This window comes from Pan paniscus, chromosome 11 (assembly GCF_029289425.2).
Source record: "Pan paniscus chromosome 11, NHGRI_mPanPan1-v2.0_pri, whole genome shotgun sequence".
In the NCBI taxonomy this organism is placed as follows: domain Eukaryota; kingdom Metazoa; phylum Chordata; class Mammalia; order Primates; family Hominidae; genus Pan; species Pan paniscus.
The window spans coordinates 26,398,744-26,418,567 of NC_073260.2; the positions used below are offsets into that span (position 1 = coordinate 26,398,744).

The 19,824-nt window shown below is 37.8% G+C and overlaps 1 protein-coding gene across 2 annotated transcripts in view; it reads left to right on the forward strand.

Annotated features, from left to right (window-relative positions):
• The window catches only part of ZNF883 (zinc finger protein 883), a 91,458-nt gene that overhangs the window by 10,828 nt on the left and 60,806 nt on the right, over positions 1-19,824 (forward strand). Inside the window, exon 2 of one of the 2 annotated variants that reach the window (XM_055117235.3) lies at positions 11,315-11,400. The exons of the other annotated variant lie outside the window; for it this stretch is intronic. The gene's annotated coding sequence lies outside the window, so the exon portion shown is untranslated. The remainder of the gene's footprint in view (positions 1-11,314; positions 11,401-19,824) is intronic. 2 annotated transcript variants of the gene reach the window in all.

Here is a 19,824-nt window from a genome sequence, read left to right on the forward strand (position 1 = left end):
ACAGGTGCATGCCACCAAGCTAATTTTTTTTTTTTTTTTTTTGGTGGAAACAGAGTTTTGCATGTTACTCAGGCTGGTCTCAAACTTCTGGGCTCAAGTGATCTGCCCACCTTGGCCTCCCAAAGTGCTGTGATTAAAAGTGTGAGCCACCACATTTGGCCAAATCTTTAATTTGTTAACCTTCATAGTAAAGGAAGTAAAGAGACATGGGCATTGAAAAATGGATGTTGTACAAACCAACCTGTAGCATCTAAAATACTAAATAAAAAACAGGTTACAAAACTATATGCAGATTAGGATTTTAATTTAAATATAGATATTGTTTATACACACAAATACATATGATGAAAAATGCATATTATCATTATGTGGATAGTGGTTCTTCTGGGATCGTGGGTTTAAGAGTAAGTTTTGTGTTTTTCTAAACAATTTTTATATTTTCATGAATCAATTTTTTTTTAGTAATAATATTTCTGATATGGCCAAGTGGATTCCTACTGGGCATGGCCCTCCCACAGATAATTATAAACTCTGGACAAAACACACACACACACACACACACACACACACACACACACACACACACACACAGCCCAATGATCCAGTGGTACTGAAGAATGAACAAAAAGCAGGCATATTATGTGAAAGAGTTGAATCTTGGAAGAAAGGAATGGAAGGGGGTTAGATCACATTTTTAAGGCTGTTTGCTTGAAGATAGGCTGAATTTAGTGTAACGGGGATAATTTGATAGAAAAAATATTTTTGACATGAAAAACCATAGGACAAAGTTCAGGGTAACCACAGTCACTGGAAAGTGAGGGAAGAATATCAGAAAAGAGGAACTCAAAGAGTGGACATCCCAACTTCTGTGCATAAGCTGCCCAAGTCTCTGGATGACACCTGAACTATGCGTGCATAGGATACGCTAAGGACAAAAGAACTGAGCTTTCATTTGTGCTGCTGGCCTAGAGACAGCATTTGAAGTTTGAGTTTAACTAAGTTCATTATTTAATGAAGCAAAAACATTAGCACTCTGCAGAGGAGCAAAATAGAGTCCAGAGTCTCCACATCTTAGCCATTCATGTTATGTAGGACACAACTTTAAAAAATTGCCTGACATTCAAAGAATTAAGAACATATGACCCACCATTTCAAGAAAATAGACAATCAACCCAGGTGATGGAATGAGCATATGAGAACGTTAAGGTAGATATTTTAACTATGCTTAATAAATTTAAAAAAATTCTCACAAGGAATGTAGTTTTTAAAAAACTTAGTGAAACAAATAGAAACTACAAAGAAATACAAATGAAAATTCTACAACTGTAAATACACTGAAATTAAAAAATCACTGAATAAATTTGCCTGCAGAATAAAAATGACAGGGGAGCCAGTTAACTTGAAATAGATCAGTAGAAATTACCCAAACAAATGAGTAAAAAAAAATAAGAAGAAATGAACAGAACCTCAGTGACCTTTGGGACAATAACAAAATGTCTTAGATAAGTGTAGTTGAAATCCCATGAGGAGAGAATGGGACACACAAAATATTTTACGATATAGTGGTTGAAATTTCCCCAAATTTGGTGAATAATATAAATGTACAGATTTGAGAATCTCAGTGAATTCCAATCAGGATAAATGTGAAAAAAAAAAAAAAACCCCGTAAGGCACATCCTAGTCAATCTTCTGAAACACAAAGATAAAAAGAAAATCCTTGGGCTGGGTACAGTGGCGCACACCTGAAATCCCAGCATTTTGGGAGACCAAGATGGGTGGATCACTTGAGCTCACGAGTTCAAGACCAGCCTGGGCAACATGGTGAAACCCCATCTCTACCAAAAATACAAAAAAATTAACCAGGCATGGTGGTGCACACCTGTGGTTCCAGCTACTTGGGATGCTGATGTGGGAGGATCACTTGAGCCTGGGAGGCAGGGGGTGCAGTGAGTCAAAATCACACCACTGCACTCCAACCTAGATGACAGAGTGGGGCCCTGTCTTAAAAGAAACCAACAAAATACCCAAAGAAAATCATCAAGGACAGAGAAAAATTACACATTAAATGTATTTCAAAACACAATAAAAACGACTGGTGACTTACCATCAAAGACTACAAGGGCCAGAAGACAGTGTATCTGTATCCTTCTTATAGGAAAGAAACAAAACTGAATTTAAAAACCTTCACCCTCAAAATTTATATCCAGCAAAAAGTATTATTCATGAATGACTGTGAAATAATCACATTTTTCAGATAAAAGAAAACAAACTATGTATACCCAGAGAACTCTACGGTTCTTCAAGTTGAAAGGAAATCATAGTAGATGGAACCTCAGAAAGCAATGATGAGTATCAGAAAAGGTAAATATGTTGATAAATATAAAAGACTGGTTTTTGTTTTTAAATTCTTTAAAATATTTCAGATTATTTATAACAAAACTTATTATCTTATATGGAATGTAAGGTATTAAATGCAATACATATGACAAGTTTACATAATGAAAGGAGGGCACACCTATCTTATAGCAAGTTTACAATAAATTTCATGTGATATGGTACAATATTAATTTCAAGTAGACTGTGAAAGCCAAGGATGTATAAAGCAATCTATAGAGAAACCACTAAGGAGTAATGCAAAGAGGTATAGCCAAAACACAACAAATAAATTAAAATAAACCTCTACAAATACTCAAAAGTTCCTGATGGAAGTATGAAGAGAGATACGGAGGAACAAAATCTGAGGGGACAAACAATACAAATAATAAGATGTTAGAGCTAAATCCAACCCTAACCATAATTACATTAAAAGTTAATGGACTAAACATTTCAATTCAAAGACAAAATTTTCACAATGGCTAAGAAAGTGAGACCCAATCTCTACAACATCCAGACTTTAGAAACCACAGATATGTTAAAAGTAAATGAATTGAAAAAGATATACCGTAGAAATAGTAAGCATGAGATGTCTGAAATGTCTATATTCATATCAGACAAAACAGAATCCTTGATAATTAGTATGAGCAGAGATAAAAAGGAACACTTTAAAAATATAAAGGGATCAACTCAACAGAAAGACATAACATTCATAAGTGTCTACGCACCTAAACAGAGCTCCAAAGTACATGAAGCAGATATTGGAAGAATTAAAGGGAGACACTAACAATTCTACAATTGTAATTGGAGATTTTAATATCCCTCTTTAAGAAATTGATAGAACAGTGAGAAAAATCAGTAAGCACAATGATTATCTGAAGAACGCTATCAGCAACCTTGATCTTGACCTAATTGATGTTTATAGAACCTGCAACTGCAGAATATACCTTTTTTTCCAAGTGCTCAGGGCATGTGCACTAAGATAGGAAATACATTGGGGCACAAGACAAGTCTCAATATATTTAAAATAATTGGAATCATACAGAGTATGTTATCTGACCACAATAAAATTGTGTTTGAGTTCCCTGGAGGCAGGTGTTGAAAAGGAGTTTGTCTTACTACTTTTTGTGTTGCTGTAAAAGAATGTCTGAGACTGGGTATATAGAAAGAAAAGAACTTCTTATAAAGAGAAGTTTATTTAGCTCATGGTTCTGCTGGCTGAGAAGTTCCAGGACATGGCCCTGGCTTCTGGCAAGTGCTTTTGTGCTGTGTCACAACATGGCAGAGAAGGTCAAAGGAGAAGTGCATACATGAAAAGGGGAAAACCTGAGGGGTGTCCTGGCTTTAAAACAACCCACTCTCATGGGAACTAATTCATTGCTGTGAGACCTAATCCAGTCTCATGAGAGTGAGGACTCACCACTATGAGAACAGCACCAAGCCATTCATGAGGGATCCATCCCCCATAACCCATACAACTACTATTCTAGCCTGTATCTCTCAACACCACAACATTGAGAATCAAATGTCAACATGAATTTTGGTGGGGACAAACTATATCCAAATAATAACAGAGTTGGAGTTATCAGATATTTATTAGAGATCGACACCCATGAAAGGAATGGAGAGAAAGAGGATTGGGCAGAGGAAGAAGTTGAAATTTTATTGCAAGCCTAACGAAGCCTTGCCAACCTGGAGAGGAGCTCTGGAGTAAATGTTTCCCCCAGCTGATTGTCCTGCCTTGAGCCTTTATACCTCCACCTTGCTCATTCACAAGATGTAGGCTGTCTTGCAAAGGGCATGACTTTAGGTAAGGGAGCTCTCTGTAGATGAGGCCCACTGTGAACTAGCTGATAGCTAGAAGTTGTCTTCTGATGGCACTCCTGTCATCTAGGCAACAAGTCCTTCCTTAAACGAGAATCTGGGCATGCAACTCTGTGTCTATTACAGTCCATTCCTTGCTCGGCTCAGATATAATTATCTGTATATATCTGGGAAGTACTTCCTCCAGGATTTCTGTATGCCTCTATGCCTGAGGAGGAATTAGAAAAGGGAGATCAGTGGGATGAACCATGGCCCCTGCTGCTACACTGATCTCAGGGTCACAATAGGTAACTAACTCATCATCTCCCTTCTTCATTATTCATTCTCAGCTATCAACTCTGCTGACCTGAGACATTGGTCATTATGCCCTTCTCAGTCCAGAGCTGCTGGGCCAGTGCATTCATATCAAAATTAGACGAGAGATACTAATCACTAGATTTCACATGTGTTTCTCCCTGCCCACATTGTGCGATAGCAGTCCATTTCCTACCGATATCAGTGTTATTTACCTGTACCAAGAGAGGGACTCCTCCTCTTTCCTCCTGGTCCCTGATCACAAAGAGCTCAAAGTATCCAGGAAGTAGCCATAGTTTATAATTTACTGAGACTAACAATGTGTCCTCTGGTGAAAATGTGCCCCCTTTAGGGACTAGTGCCTCTTACTAGAATTGGCATTGGCAGTGATGGTAAATAGACTCCACTCCCACTCTCATCTCTTGGTTAGTGGACTGATGTATTCTTCCCAGTGGATGCACACCACCATATAAAGTCTTTGATTCAATGCATACATTGGCAGGAAAGTTTTTGTAGGGAAAAGAAAGAGAGATCAAATTGTTACTGTGTCTATGTAGAAAAGGAAGACATAAAAAACTTCATTTTGATCTGCACTAAGAAAATTGTTTTGCCTTGAGATGCTGTTAATCTGTAACTTTAGCCCCAACCCTGTGCTCACAGAAACATGTGCTGTATGGAATCAAGGTTTAAGGGATCTAGGGCTGTGCAGGATGTGCCTTGTTAACAAAATGTTTACAGGCAGTATGCTTGGTAAAAGTCATCACCATTCTCCATTCTCAATTAACCAGGAGCACAGTGCACCATGGAAAGCCTCAGGGACCTCTTGGGCTTTCTTGGTCCTTTTTTCTATTGGGTTTTTGATCAATGCCTTTATAATTTTCTGAAGAAATGTGTTTCTTCAATAATAATTTAAAATTTGACTTTGTTTTTGGTTCCATTGTGAATTTAAAATTTGTTTATGTAGTCAATTTTTGTTTTCTTGATTTCTCTTGTTTTTGATCTCTTGCGTAGTAGCTTGGAAACTTCCTCCTTTATACCCAGGGATCACTGTCCACTAGGAATTCACTCTCTTATAGGCCTTTTACTTCTCCTTTTCTTCTGTAGTTTTCTTTGCTTAATCTCTGACCTGTTTAAATCATCTTGAGCTGTCCCACATCAGTCTTTGACCTGCTTAAATTCTCTGAAATTAAAAATACCATCTTGTAACCTGCATTCTCATCTTTCTTTCCCTTAACACACAAGCTTTTGAAAACTGATACTATCTTGGTGTTTCTGCTTCCTCACTTCACATACACACTTCAGTATCATGCAGTAGAGCTTCTGTGTTCATCATTACTCTGAAACAACTTCTGTAATACGAAGTCCATCTTGCTGTTATCAAATCCAAGGGATATTTTCTTGTCCTTAGTAGATTTTTTTGTTGCATCTAACATTTAATCGTCCACTCTTCCTTGAAATATGTCACCATTTGTTCTTTTGACACCGCCTTCCTTCATCTTCTGCTCCCTCTGTTTCTCCTTATTTCTTTCATCAGCTCCTCTTTCTCTTCTTATCCTTTGCCAGTTGGTATTTTCCAGGGCTTCATCTTTTGTGCCTTGCATTTCCTTGTCTGTGTGGTTTTCCTGATTGATTACATCTCTTGTTTATAATAATCTATAAGAATCGCCTCTTTTAGATGTGTCTTGATCGTATTTGACTAACTGGAGACAATATTTGGATTCTAAATTTGTATTGCAGTAAGTAGCATAATAAAATACATTTGTGTTGCAGTAAGTGCACATATGCACACGTCTGCAGCACATAAGATTTGTTAAAGCAAACTAAATATGGCCTGAGAAGGATTCTGTACTTCTATGTTTGAGTCCTTGTGGATAAACTGTAACCTAGCTTAACAGGCAGACAAGATTGAAAACCTAACTTAGAAGTGTGGGCCTGTAACAATAGCTGAGTCTTGGCCAATCCCAGTAGCCGTACTTCAACCACTCATAGACTGCTAAGTTTTCGAACTGTGTTCAAATAAGGCAAATGCTAACCTGTAACCAATCCAGCTATTTTTGTACCTCACTGCCAGTTTCTGTATGTCCCTTCCCTTTTTTTGTCTGTAAATTTGTTCTGACCTTGAGACATCCCTGGAGTCTCTCTGAATCTGCTGTGATTCTGGGGGCTGCTTGATTTGTGAACGATTTACTGCTCAATTAAACTCCTTTTAAATTTAATTCAGCTGTTTTCTTTTAACAGATTTGATATATATTTTTCCTCATATGCATAATACCATTTTCATGTAATGAAATTTCCATTTAATACCTTTTCCATGTAATACCATTTTCATGTAATGTCTGATTCTTGCCTCCTCTCACCTTATATCTAGCTGGGAGTGGAAGGAAACATGGAACAGAACATCCAACACACCATGATCATCCTGGAGTTTTTGGACAGTAGGATACTTTCATTGTTTAAAGTAAGGTAGACATCATACACTAGTGGGAGTAACATTTAAAAATTCACCAGAATGCATTTGTATATTTCTAATTTTTAATGTGGTAAAATACACATAATATAGAATTTACTATCTTCATCATTTTTAACAGTACAGTTCAGTGTTATTAAATGTATTCATAATGTACAACCATCACCATTCTCCATCTCCATTACTCTTTTCCTCTTATAAAACTGAAACTCTATACCCATTAAAAAATAACTCCTCATCCTCCCTACCCTCCTGCTCCTGGAAACAACCATTCTACTTTCTGTCTTTATGCTTTTGCCTAATCTAAGTGGTATATTTTGAATGTGTGCCTCAAAATTCATGTGTTGGAATTTTGGTCCCTGGGTAGAGGTGTTGGGAGATGGAGCCTTTAAGAGGTGATTAGGTTGTTAAGAGGAATTAATGCCACTCTCCCAGGACTGGGTTAATTCTTGCTGAAGTGAGCAAGTTCTCACTCTTACAGGACTGAATTACTAACCACTAAAGCCAATTGTTATGGAGCAAGACCTCCCCTTGTGATTTGCGCCTTTCACATGCACTCATTTCCTCTTCCACGCCTCTGCCATGTTATAATGCAGCACAAGATCTCCCCAGAAACTGACCAGGTGCTGACACCCAATATTGGACTTCCCAGCTGCCAGAACCAGAACCCCTTGTGATAGTTTGCTGAGAATGATGGTTTCCAGCTTCATCCATGTCCCAACAAAGGACATGAACTCATCTTTTTTATGGCTGCATAGTATTCCATGGTGTATATGTGCCACATTTTCTTAATCCAGTCTATCATTGATGGACATTTGGGTCTTTGCTATTGTGAATAGTGCTGCAGTAAACATACATGTGCATGTATCTTCATAGCACCATGATTTATAATCCTTTGGGTATATACCCAGTAATGGGATAGCTGGGTCAAGTGGTATTCCTAGTTCTAGATCCTTGAGGAATCACCACACTGTCTTCCACAATGGTTGAACTAGTTTACAGTCCCACCAACAGTGTAAAAGTGTTCCTATTTCTCCACATCCTCTCTCCAGCACCTGTTGTTTCCTGACTTTTTAATGATCACCATTCTAACTGGTGTGAGATGGTATCTCATTATGGTTTTGATTTGCATTTCTCTGATGGCCAGTGATGATGAGCATTTTTTCATGTGTCTGTTGGCTGCATAAATGTCTTCTTTTGAGAAGTGTCTGTTCATATCCTTTGCCCACTTTTTGATGGGGTTGTTTGATTTTTTTCTTGTAAATTTGTTTAACTTCTTTGTAAATTCCGGATATTAGCCCTTTGTCAGATGGGTAGATTGTAAAAATTTTCTCCCATTCTGTAGGTTGCCTGTTCACTCTGATGGTAGTTTCTTTTGCTGTGCAGAAGCTCTTTAGTTTAATTAGATCCCATTTGTCAATTTTGGCTTTTGTTGCCATTGCTTTTGGTGTTTTAGTCATGAAGTCCTTGCCCATGCCTATGTCCTGAATGGTATTGCCTAGGTTTTCTTCTAGGGTTTTTATTGTCTTAGGTCTAACATTTAAGTCTTTAATCCATCTTGAATTAATTTTTGTATAAAGTGTAAGGAAGGGATCCAGTTTTAGCTTTCTACATATGGCTAGCCAGTTTTCCCAGCACCATTTATTAAATAGGGAATCCTTTCCCCCATTTCTTGTTTTTGTCAGGTTTGTCAAAGATCAGATGGTTGTAGATGTGTGGTATTATTTCTGAGGGCTCTGTTCCATTGGTCTGTATCTCTGTTTTGGTACCAGTACCGTGCTGTTTTGGTTACTGTAGCCTTGTAGTATAGTTTGCAATCAGGTAGTGTGATGCCTCCAGCTTTGTTCTTTTGGCTTAGGATTGTCTTGGCAATGTGGGCTCTTTTTTGGTTCCATATGAACTTTAAAGTAGTTCTTTTCCAATTCTGTGAAGAAAGTCATTGGTAGCTTGATGGGGATGGCATTGAATCTATAAATTACCTTGGGCAGTATGGCCATTTTCATAATATTGATTCTTCCTATCCATGAGCATGGAATGTTCTTCCATTTGTTTGTGTCCTCTTTTATTTCATTGAGCAGTGGTTTGTCGTTCTCCTTGAAGAGGTCCTTCATATCCCTTGTAAGTTGGATTCCTAGGTATTTTATTCTCTTTGAAGCAATTGTGAATGGGAGTTCACTCATGATTTGGCTGTTTGTCTGTGAAATTTAATGTATTTCTATGTAATCCAAAGTCATTTGTAGGCTTTAAAAGTGTAGTTTTCTATAAAGTGGTAAGAAGGGCACCAGAATAACACAAAAGAGGGCAACAAAGTGGCAGCTGACAGGCTTGCCATGCTACACACTTGAGTAGTTCTGCACATGGAACTCCTGTTTACACACTTCTGTTAGTTTTAACTCAGTATAGTATTGAGATAAATACTGTTATGCATAGCATAAGTTCTTTGTTTCCTTGTGGTGATCACAGTGAATTTTTTAAAGCTTTTATTGGATGTTTCTGCCACACAGGAATTTTGTTAAGCAATTTAGCGTATACTTTTTTAATTTTAGAAACAGGATCTTGCTCTGCCACCCAGGCTGGAATGTGGTGGCACAATCATAGCTCACTGCTGCCTCAGCCTCCTGGGCTCAAGCCTCAGATTGTGAAATAGCTGGGGCCACAGGTGTGCATCACTGCACCCAGCTATATATATTTTTATTTTTTTGTAAAGATGGGGTCGCACATTGGTGCCCAGGCTGATCTCAAACACCTGGGCTCAAGCAGTCCTCCTGCCTCATCCTCCCAAAGTACTGGGATCATAGGTGTGAGCCACTGCACGTGACCTATACTTCTTATTTAATTATTACAAATCTGTGGTCTGTGAGGTACAGCAAATCTGTGAGACTGGCATTTTCTCCATTTTGTAAATGAAGCAAGTAGAGCCCAGGAAGAGTCCCTGCCCCCGCTAAGGCCACATGGCTAGTAAGTGTAAGATGGTGCTTCAGACCAAGTTTTTAGCCCCCACACTGTTCTGTTCCACTGGGCACATGGAAGGATAGGTGCCACATCACCTCAACTCCAAACGTTATTGAATTTAATTTGATCAGGCATCATGGCATTTTGTATCCTCTCCCTGCATTTTGTTCAACAAGTTAACAAGAAACATGTATTTTAAAACCATTATTAGATTCGTATTCCTTATATGTAGAAGGTATTGGAAATGTTATATCTTGGGGGTATTGCTTCAGGTATGTCAGTTTTACTGCCCTACAAATTTCCTTTTGACCAGCCTGAATATTGGAAGTTATACCATTATTTTTTAGTTTGAAAAAAATAATCTTTCCTTCATTGAGCTGTCATTTTATTTTCAGAACTTTTCCTACAAATTCTGTCATTATCTAAGGCATGATTGCCTTTTGAAGCATAACCTAATCTTACATGTTATAAATTTTCATTGTCAAGTAATACGAAAAGGATTGGTATCAAAAAACCTTTTAAGCCTTTTCTTGAGTGAAGATGAAATTGATATACCCTATTGAACTTGAACCCAGTTTTTCTTACATCAAATTTTTCTTTTGTAGGTTTATAAATTAAAAATAGTGTTTTTAAATTGAACATAGTGAATAATAACTATGATTTTTAATTTAAATTTAAAAAATTAAAATTTCAAGTAATGATTTTTAACTAAGTCTGTTGCAGTCATGATCTGGGTAATGGTTGTATTAGTCATTTTTGAAGATGAAATGTTGGGGTGGGACTGTAAATCATGAGACTGGTTTTCTAAACATGTCAAACTGAAATACCTATATCTGTCTTGCTCTTCAACATTGTCATTTTTGGAAAATAAATGATAATGCAGATTATACAGTGTCACTAATAATTTGTGGAACACCTGTCTTTTAGAATTTCCTGCAGATCCAGTTTACTATTATGTTTCATATGAAACCAAGTAATATTTTCAGAAAGCAATTATTATTAGAATTTATTGTCTTTCTTGTCCTTATCCTGCCCACATAGTCATCACCACCATTTCTATTAATTCTGTGCATGACTTCAGCAAGAAGAAAGCCCATGCCCCTTCTATAGTCATTTCTGGTCTCGGAATATCCAATATCTTTATTTCACCATTTTGCCTTCTACTTCATGGTCTCTTGCTAGTATTGCAATGAACATCAAATAGGTAGGAAATTCTTGTGCTTCTCCTCTTTACTTTTCTCCCCAAATATTTGACATCTAAGCCTTATTTACATTTTTTCTCTTTAAAATACTGTCTCCTTCCTACTTCAGTAATTTTACTATTACTAATTGTCTTAGCCCATTTTCTCTGGTATAACAGAATACCACAGACTGTGTAATTGATAAAGTTTATTTGGCTCATAGTTCTGGAGGCTGGGAAGTCCAAGATTGAGGATCCACATCTGGTGAAGACCTTCTTGCTGCATGCTAACTTGGAAAAGTATCACATGGTGAGAAGGAAGGAGCATGAAAGATAGACGAAAGTGGGAGCAAAATGTATCCTTTTATTGGGAGTTGACTCCTCATAAACTATCCCAATTCTATAGTAATGGCATCAGTCCATTCATGAGAGCAGAGCCATTATGAGCTAATCACCTCTTATCCCTTTTCCCATTTGCCCCAAGAATACTCATCAGCAGTGCTTGCAGCTGCAGCATTTACCCCAAGATAACATTGCCATGAAATATCTCACTTTTATTATATTTTCACATTGCCCTCATATATGAACTTTGGAAACAAAAGACATTATTTTATTTATAGCCTTCTGTTTTTAGTAGTGCTATTTCCATTTACAAAATATAGTAATTCTCAATCACTGGAAAGGTCAAATCCTAGAAAATGTAGCATTCCTATGTGTGATGTTAACATTGCTCTCAAACAGTTGTTAGCTGAAGATATATTTGATGAATCTGATTTTTCCAAAATAGATAATTCTGATGATTCAGAAGATTCTGCTGTTAGTTCTGTTTAGAAGTGACTCCAGTAACAGTTTTGTATTTTATTTTCACATTGAAAATCAGTCAGATTTGCTTTAGCTTGAAAGAGTATATTTATGTAAAATTAAGCAAGCACTGGCAGTGAGCTGCACTTTTTTTTTTTCCAAATAGGAAAGAGGCTAAAGGCTCTACTTCCCAGTACCATTATACTGGCAATTAAATTTGAACATGAATTTTGTAGAGGTTGTTCCAATTATAGCACTTATGTATACTGGGCTCTGAGTCAGTTACCATTCTCATTTTAAACAACTGAGATTTGAGTCACAAAGAAAATAACTTGTTAAAGTCGCACAAGAAAGCACAGCTCATACCTAGAGACTCTGAAACATTGCACTATACGTAAACTCTTACAGATATTTCAAAAATTTCAGGCAGAATTAAAAGTTGTAACAAATGGGACTACCTTAGTGCTAAAAATATGGTAAAAATTGTTTGCAAATTAAATGACTAAATAGTTAATTATGCCTTCCAATGAGATACTAATGTTTATTTTAAATGTATGTACTGATGTGTATAGATATGCTGATGCTTAGGTGTTACATTTATTTAAAATTCTAGTTCAAGGTCTTACCATTTTCACAGTTGAATCTACCCTATTTCAGACATTCTTAGGGTATAACAGATTGAAATGGAATTATGCAAGTGTGTGGTGAATGGGATAGGAGGGAGTCACACTGCAGACTATTTTTTTTCTGACAAGGTGCAGAAAATGGAATTTCAAAACCCCTTTGGTAGCTTAGGTAGAGATTAGTCAAGACAGTATGGCTCTTGCAGAATAGCTTCTGAGCTGGATGGAGGAATTACAAACGGCCTATTTCATTTTTAAAGTTCTTACTAACCAAACTGAGTACTCAAATCCTGGAAAGGAACAAAGAAGTGTATTCATTGTCATGAACAGTAAAGTAGAACCAACAATTCCCCTTTGCTTGCATTCTGATTTCAGGGCATATTGTATTATCCAAAGGCAAAAGACGGATAAGCAAGACATCCATGAATATTTTAGGCTTTACCAAGGCTCCTTTTTGGAGGACATTAGATTAGAATTGGGTCTTGGCAGCATCTTAAAAACAAAAAGCATGCCAACCTCATCACCAAGACTCAATCACTTTGTGGTGTTGACACACACACTCTTAATTGCTATCTTCTTTAGCACTAGATATTCAAGGTTTGGAGGATTTTCTATGCAGAAGATTCATTTTTGTTGTCTCATGTACCACTAAAACACAGAGGAACAGGTATTTCATCATTACTTGCTTAATTGCTTTATCTTATCTAGTGAAACAAAGTTTAATGAATAAAGAAGTGAAAATGTCTTGTGGCTACATTGTGCTGTTTAAAACTTTACTAAAAGCAATATTTGCTTAAAACAGCACATTCTAAATAAAAATGTATATGCAAAATGACTTTAATCAATATTTTATCTAGGGTGAAACAGCCAAGCAATAGTTTGTAGAAAATTTTTTTGTACATTAGCAGAAAGTTGAGGGGAGGGGGGGGTGTCACACAATAAAAAACTAAAACAATCATGGTTCCTGATTTTGCAGGTTAACTGCAATTGCTTGGGGGAGACAGAGGAAGAAAGATCTGTAGAACCTGGCTGAGACCGTTTCCCTTCTTTAACTAAAAAAAAGCACTTGAATTCAAATGTAACTATGCAAGGTGTCTTTTTAATATGGTTATAGTGTTTTAAAAATACTAGTTTGTGATGTAAAGGAAATGAAGATATTTTAAATCACAGAATAAATTAATACCACGTAATAGGATTGAAGTGGAAAGGGAAATGCCAAGACTGAAATGTTGACCATATAAGAATAGCTTTATTTAAAGATATGTCTTAAATGACATTCTTGCGCTCATCATTCCTATCAGTCATTGTTTCTTCCTCCTTCCCTGAGTTTTCTGTCCTCTCTGGCCTAATATAGCTGCAAGCTGTCAGAGCTGCCCCAAAATGCCTTGAGGAATATTCATAAAGACCATCAGAAGAGATGTGGAATTTTGTCAGTCAGGGCAGAGACCTTAAAAAAAAAATAGCCACAAATCCACTTCCAGAATGGTGGTAGGAGGTCTGAGTTCCTTTTTCCCAGTAAAGCAAACATAACTCGTGACATTTGTAATATTATAATTTAAGACACTCAAAATTGTCCTAAGGGAACACAGCAAAGGAAAAAACATTTATTCAAGAAAATCTAAATCTCATTAAGGACAGTGGGAATCTGTAGCATGTGTGCCATGACCCATCTTCTCCCTCCCACTTTCCTACTTCATCTATCATGGAAGCTCCACTCTAGGAAGTGGCTAAGAAGATAGGGCTCCTCCAGTTTCCAATCAAGTAACAGTACGTCTTCCCCCACCCCATGAGGGGCAGGCCACCAAAATTTCTCATCCCCTCACCACCAGGTCCACACTGTGAAAGCTAAATTTCAGGCAAATACAGCTGAGAGGTCAAGTGCTTCTTTCTTCCACTGACCCCTTTACACAAGCCAGAGGTTTTACCCTATCCATGACAGGTATTGAATACTGGGGCACCAATCACCCTTGCTTCAGCTTACTCATCCAGGAAGTTCCGTGGCAGGAGAAGCAAGCTGAGAACAGAAACTACCACACCCATACAGTACCTTCTCACAAAACAGGAGTGTTACTGCAGGAGAAGTGGGCCACTGTCCTCCAACCCTAGCTCTAAAGCAACGACTCAGAGATTCTGTCCAGAGGACAGGAAGACCGTAAGAACAGACAGCACTCAAGCTGACCTTTTCCCCACCTCCAAAATTGACTTCATTTAGAACAGAGTGAAGGGAAATTCAAGCCTAAGTGTGCTCTCAAACACAACAGAGATTTTGGCAATAAGTATTTAAGAGGAATCCAGTAGCTCCATGAAGACAATAAGCCCAAACTATAACCCATTTAGTTTACCAGACAGAAGGAGGGAAAGAGACACCTAGAAGGGCCCTCCTGGAGTCTGAAAAAAACCTTAAAGATAGGCCTCAAAAGCTACCTCTAAAAAGACTGGAGCAACTTATGCTTCAGGGTATTGCTGAAAACAATAGAACAGCAGCTGGCAACTTGTGGAGCCTAACAGCTGGATGTGATACCAACTGAGGCAGATGGCTTAACAGAGAGATTTGATTAAGACAGAGACAACTCTGCTAAATCCATTGTCATCCCAGAGTGACTGTACTTATGCCCAAGGCTGAACCCTCTGATAAGTTACATCAGAGACTTCACACTATGGGGGAAATATTTTGACTAAAATTGTCTAGCCAAGTTGTTAAACAAGTAAATGAGCAAACAGCAAACCCTGGGAGGAATCCATATCTAAACTTGCTATGATATATTATCTAAATCATCTACTTTTTGACAAAAATTATGAGACATGAAAATAATCAGAATGATGTAACCCATACACAGGGGAAAAGCAAGCTACAGAAACTGTGAGAAGACACATATGTCAGACAATACACAAAGACTTCAAATCAGCCATTATAAACGTGCTCAAATAGTTAAAGGAAATTATACCTAAAGAAGTGAAGGATGTTATGACAACCTCATCAAATACAGTATATCAACAGAGACAAAAATGATAAATAAGCAAAATATTTCAGAGTTGAAAAGTATAATTTAAATGAAAAAATCACTTAGTGATTACAGTAGATTTCAACTGGCAGAGGAAAGGATCAGTGAACTTGAAGATAGAGTGACAGAGATTATGAAATTCAGAAAACAGAGGGAAAAAAGAGTGAAGGTAAATGAACACAGCCTCAGAGAAGAGTGGGATATCAATTAGCACATCAACATATATATAATGAAAATTTCAGGACAACAGAAGAGAAAGAAAAATATACGAAAAAAGTGATGGTTGAAAACTTCCCAAATTTGATGAAAAACATTAAAATACATACCTAAGAAACTCAATGTCCTCCAAAAGGGATACATGCAAAGAGAACTACACCCATTGATATGGTTTGGCTTGCTCAAATCTCAACTTGAATTGTAATCCCCATGTGTCAAGGGCGGGACCTGGTAGGAGGTGATTGGATCATGGGGGTGGATTTCTCCTATGCTGTTCTCGTGATAGTGAGTTCTCATAAGATCTGATGGTTTAAAAGTGTGGCACTTACTCCCTCACTCTCTCTCCTGCCACCATGTAAGACATGCCTTGCTTCCCCTTCACTTCTTTTTTTTTTTTTTTTTTTTTTTTGAGACAGAGTCTTGCTCTGTCACCCAGGCTGGAGTGCAGTGGTGTGATCTTGGCTCACTGCAACCTCTGCCTCCCAGGTTCAAGCAATTCTCCTGCCTCAGCCTCCCGAGTAACTGGGATTACAGGCATCCACCGCTACACCTGGCTAATTTTTGTATTTTTAGTAGAGACAGGGTTTCACCATATTGGCCAGGCTGGTCTTGAACTCCTGACCTCATGATCTGCCCACCTCAGCCTCTCAAAGTGCTGGGATTACAGGCATGATCTACCACACCTGACCTACCCTCTACCTTTTTGCCATGATTGTAAGTTTCCCGAGTCTTCCCCAGCTATGCAGAACCGTGAGTCAATCAAATCTCTTCTCTTTATAAATTACCCAGTCTCAGGTAGTTCTTTATAGCAGTGTGAAAACAGACTAATACACCCAGATACATTATATTAAAATGTTGAAATACAGAGAAAATATTGAAAGCAACAAGAGAAAAACAACTTGTCATTAAAAGGGAGCCCTTATAAAATCAAGAGCTGACTCCTCATCAGAAAAAAAATGGAGGCTACGATGCAGTGGGATGGCACATTTAAAGTCCTAAAAGAATTCTTGGCCAAGAATGGTGGCTCATGCATATAATCCCAACACTTCTGGTGGCTGAGATGGGAGGACTGCTTGAGCCTAGGAGTTTGAGTCCTGGGCAACATAGCAAGATCCTGTTTCTACCCAAATTTTAAAAATTAACCAGGTGTGGTGGTGTGCACCTGTAGTCTCAACTACTTGAGAGGCTGAGGTGAGAGGATTTCTTGAGCCTGGGAAGTTGAGACTGCAGTGAGCCATGAATATGTCACTGCTCTCCAGCCTGGCAACAGAGCAACACCCTGCCTCATAAAGAAAATTGTCAACTAAGAATTTTATATCCAGCAAAACATAAAACATTTATCTTTCAAAAATGAATGCAAGAGATAATTCATTACTAACTGAGCCACCTTACAAGAAATAATAAAGGAAGTTCTTCAGGCTGAAAGCAAGCGACCCAAAACACTAATTTGGGAAAACACTAGTCTCGGATAAAACAGACTTTAAACCAACAAAGATCAAAAGAGACAAAGAAGGCCATTACATAATGGTAAAGGGATCAATTCAACAAGAAGAATTAACTATCCTAAATATATATGCACCCAATACAGGAGCACCAAGATTCATAAAGCAAGTCCTGAGTGACCTACAAAGAGACTTAGACTCCCACACATTAATAATGGGAGATTTTAACACCCCACTGTCAACATTAGACAGATCAACGAGACAGAAAGTCAACAAGAATACCCAGGAATTGAACTCAGGTCTGCACCAAGCGGACCTAATAGACATCTACAGAACTCTCCACCCCAAATCAATAGAATATACATTTTTTTCAGCACCACACCACACCTATTCCAAAATTGACCACATACTTGGAAGTAAAGCTCTCCTCAGCAAATGTAAAAGAACAGAAATTATAACAAACTATCTCTCAGACCACAGTGCAATCAAACTAGAACTCAGGATTAAGAATCTCACTCAAAACCGCTCAACTACATGGAAACTGAACAACCTGCTCCTGAATGACTACTGGGTACATAACGAAATGAAGGCAGAAATAAAGTTGTTCTTTGAAACCAACAAGAACAAAGACACAACATACCAGAATCTCTGGGACGCATTCAAAGCAGTGTGTAGAGGGAAATTTATAGCACTAAATGCCCACAAGAGAAAGCAGGAAAGATCCAAAATTGACACCCTAACATCACAATTAAAAGAACTAGAAAAGCAAGAGCAAACACATTCAAAAGCTAGCAGAAGGCAAGAAATAACTAAAATCAGAGCAGAACTGAAGGAAATAGAGACACAAAAAACCCTTCAAAAAATTAATGAATCCAGGAGCTGGTTTTTTGAAAGGATCAACAAAATTGATAGACCACTAGCAAGACTAATAAAGAAAAAAAGAAGAATCAAATAGACGCAATAAAAAATGATAAAGGGGATATCACCACCGATCCCACAGAAATACAAACTACCATCAGAGAATACTACAAACACCTCTATGCAAATAAACTAGAAAATCTAGAAGAAATGGATAAATTCCTCGACACATACACCCTCCCAAGACTAAACTAGGAGGAAGTTGAATCTCTGAATAGACCAATAACAGGATCTGAAGTTGTGGCAATAATCAATAGCTTACCAACCAAAAAGAGTCCAGGACCAGATGGATTCACAGCCGAATTCTACCAGAGGTACAAGGAGGAGCTGGTACCATTCCTTCTGAAACTATTCCAATCAATAGAAAAAGAGGGAATCCTCCCTAACTCATTTTATGAGGCCAGCATCATTCTGATACCAAAGCCAGGCAGAGACACAACAAAAAAAGAGAATTTTAGACCAATATCCTTGATGACCATTGATGCAAAAATCCTCAATAAAATACTGGCAAAATGAATCCAGCAGCACATCCAAAAGCTTATCCACCATGATCAAGTGGGCTTCATCCCTGGGATGCAAGGCTGGTTCAATATACGCAAATCAATAAATGTAATCCAGCATATAAACAGAGCCAAAGACAAAAACCACATGATTATCTCAATAGATGCAGAAAAAGCCTTTGACAAAATTCAACAACCCTTCATGCTAAAAACTCTCAATAAATTAGGTATTGATGGGACGTATTTCAAAATAATAAGAGCTATCTATGACAAACCCACAGCCAATATCATACTGAATGGGCAAAAACTGGAAGCATTCCCTTTGAAAACGGGCACAAGACAGGGATGCCCTCTCTCACCACTCCTATTCAACATAGTGTTGGAAGTTCTGGCCAGGGCAATTAGGCAGGAGAAGGAAATAAAGGGTATTCAATTAGGAAAAGAGGAAGTCAAATTGTCCCTGTTTGCAGATGACATGATTTTATATCTAGAAATCCTCATTGTCTCAGCCCAAAATCTCCTTAAGCTGATAAGCAACTTCAGCAAAGTCTCAGGATACAAAATCAATGTACAAAAATCACAAGCATTCTTATACACCAACAACAGACAAACAGAGAGCCAAATCATGAGTGAACTCCCATTCACAATTGCTTCAAAGAGAATAAAATACCTAGGAATCCAACTTACAAGGGATGTGAAGGACCTCTTCAAGGAGAACTACAAACCACTGCTCAAGGAAATAAAAGAGGACACAAAGAAATGGAAGAACATTCCATGCTCAGGGGTAGGAAGAATCAATATCATGAAAATGGCCATACTGCCCAAGGTAATTTATAGATTCAATGCCATCCCCATCAAGCTACCAATGGCTTTCTTCACAGAATTGGAAAAAACTAAAGTTCATATGGAACCAAAAAAGAGCCCGCATCGACAAGTCAATCCTAAGCCAAAAGAACAAAGCTGGAGGCATCACACTACCTGACTTCAAACTATACTACAAGCCTACAGTAACCAAAACAGCATGGTACTGGTACCAAAACAGAGATATAGATCAATGGAACAGAACAGAGCCCTCAGAAATAATGCCGCATATCTACAACTATCTGATCTTTGACAAACCTGAGAAAAACAAGCAATGGGGAAAGGATTCCCTATTTAATAAATGGTGCTGGGAAAACTGGCTAGCCATATGTAGAAAGCTGAAACTGGATCCCTTCCTTACACCTTATACA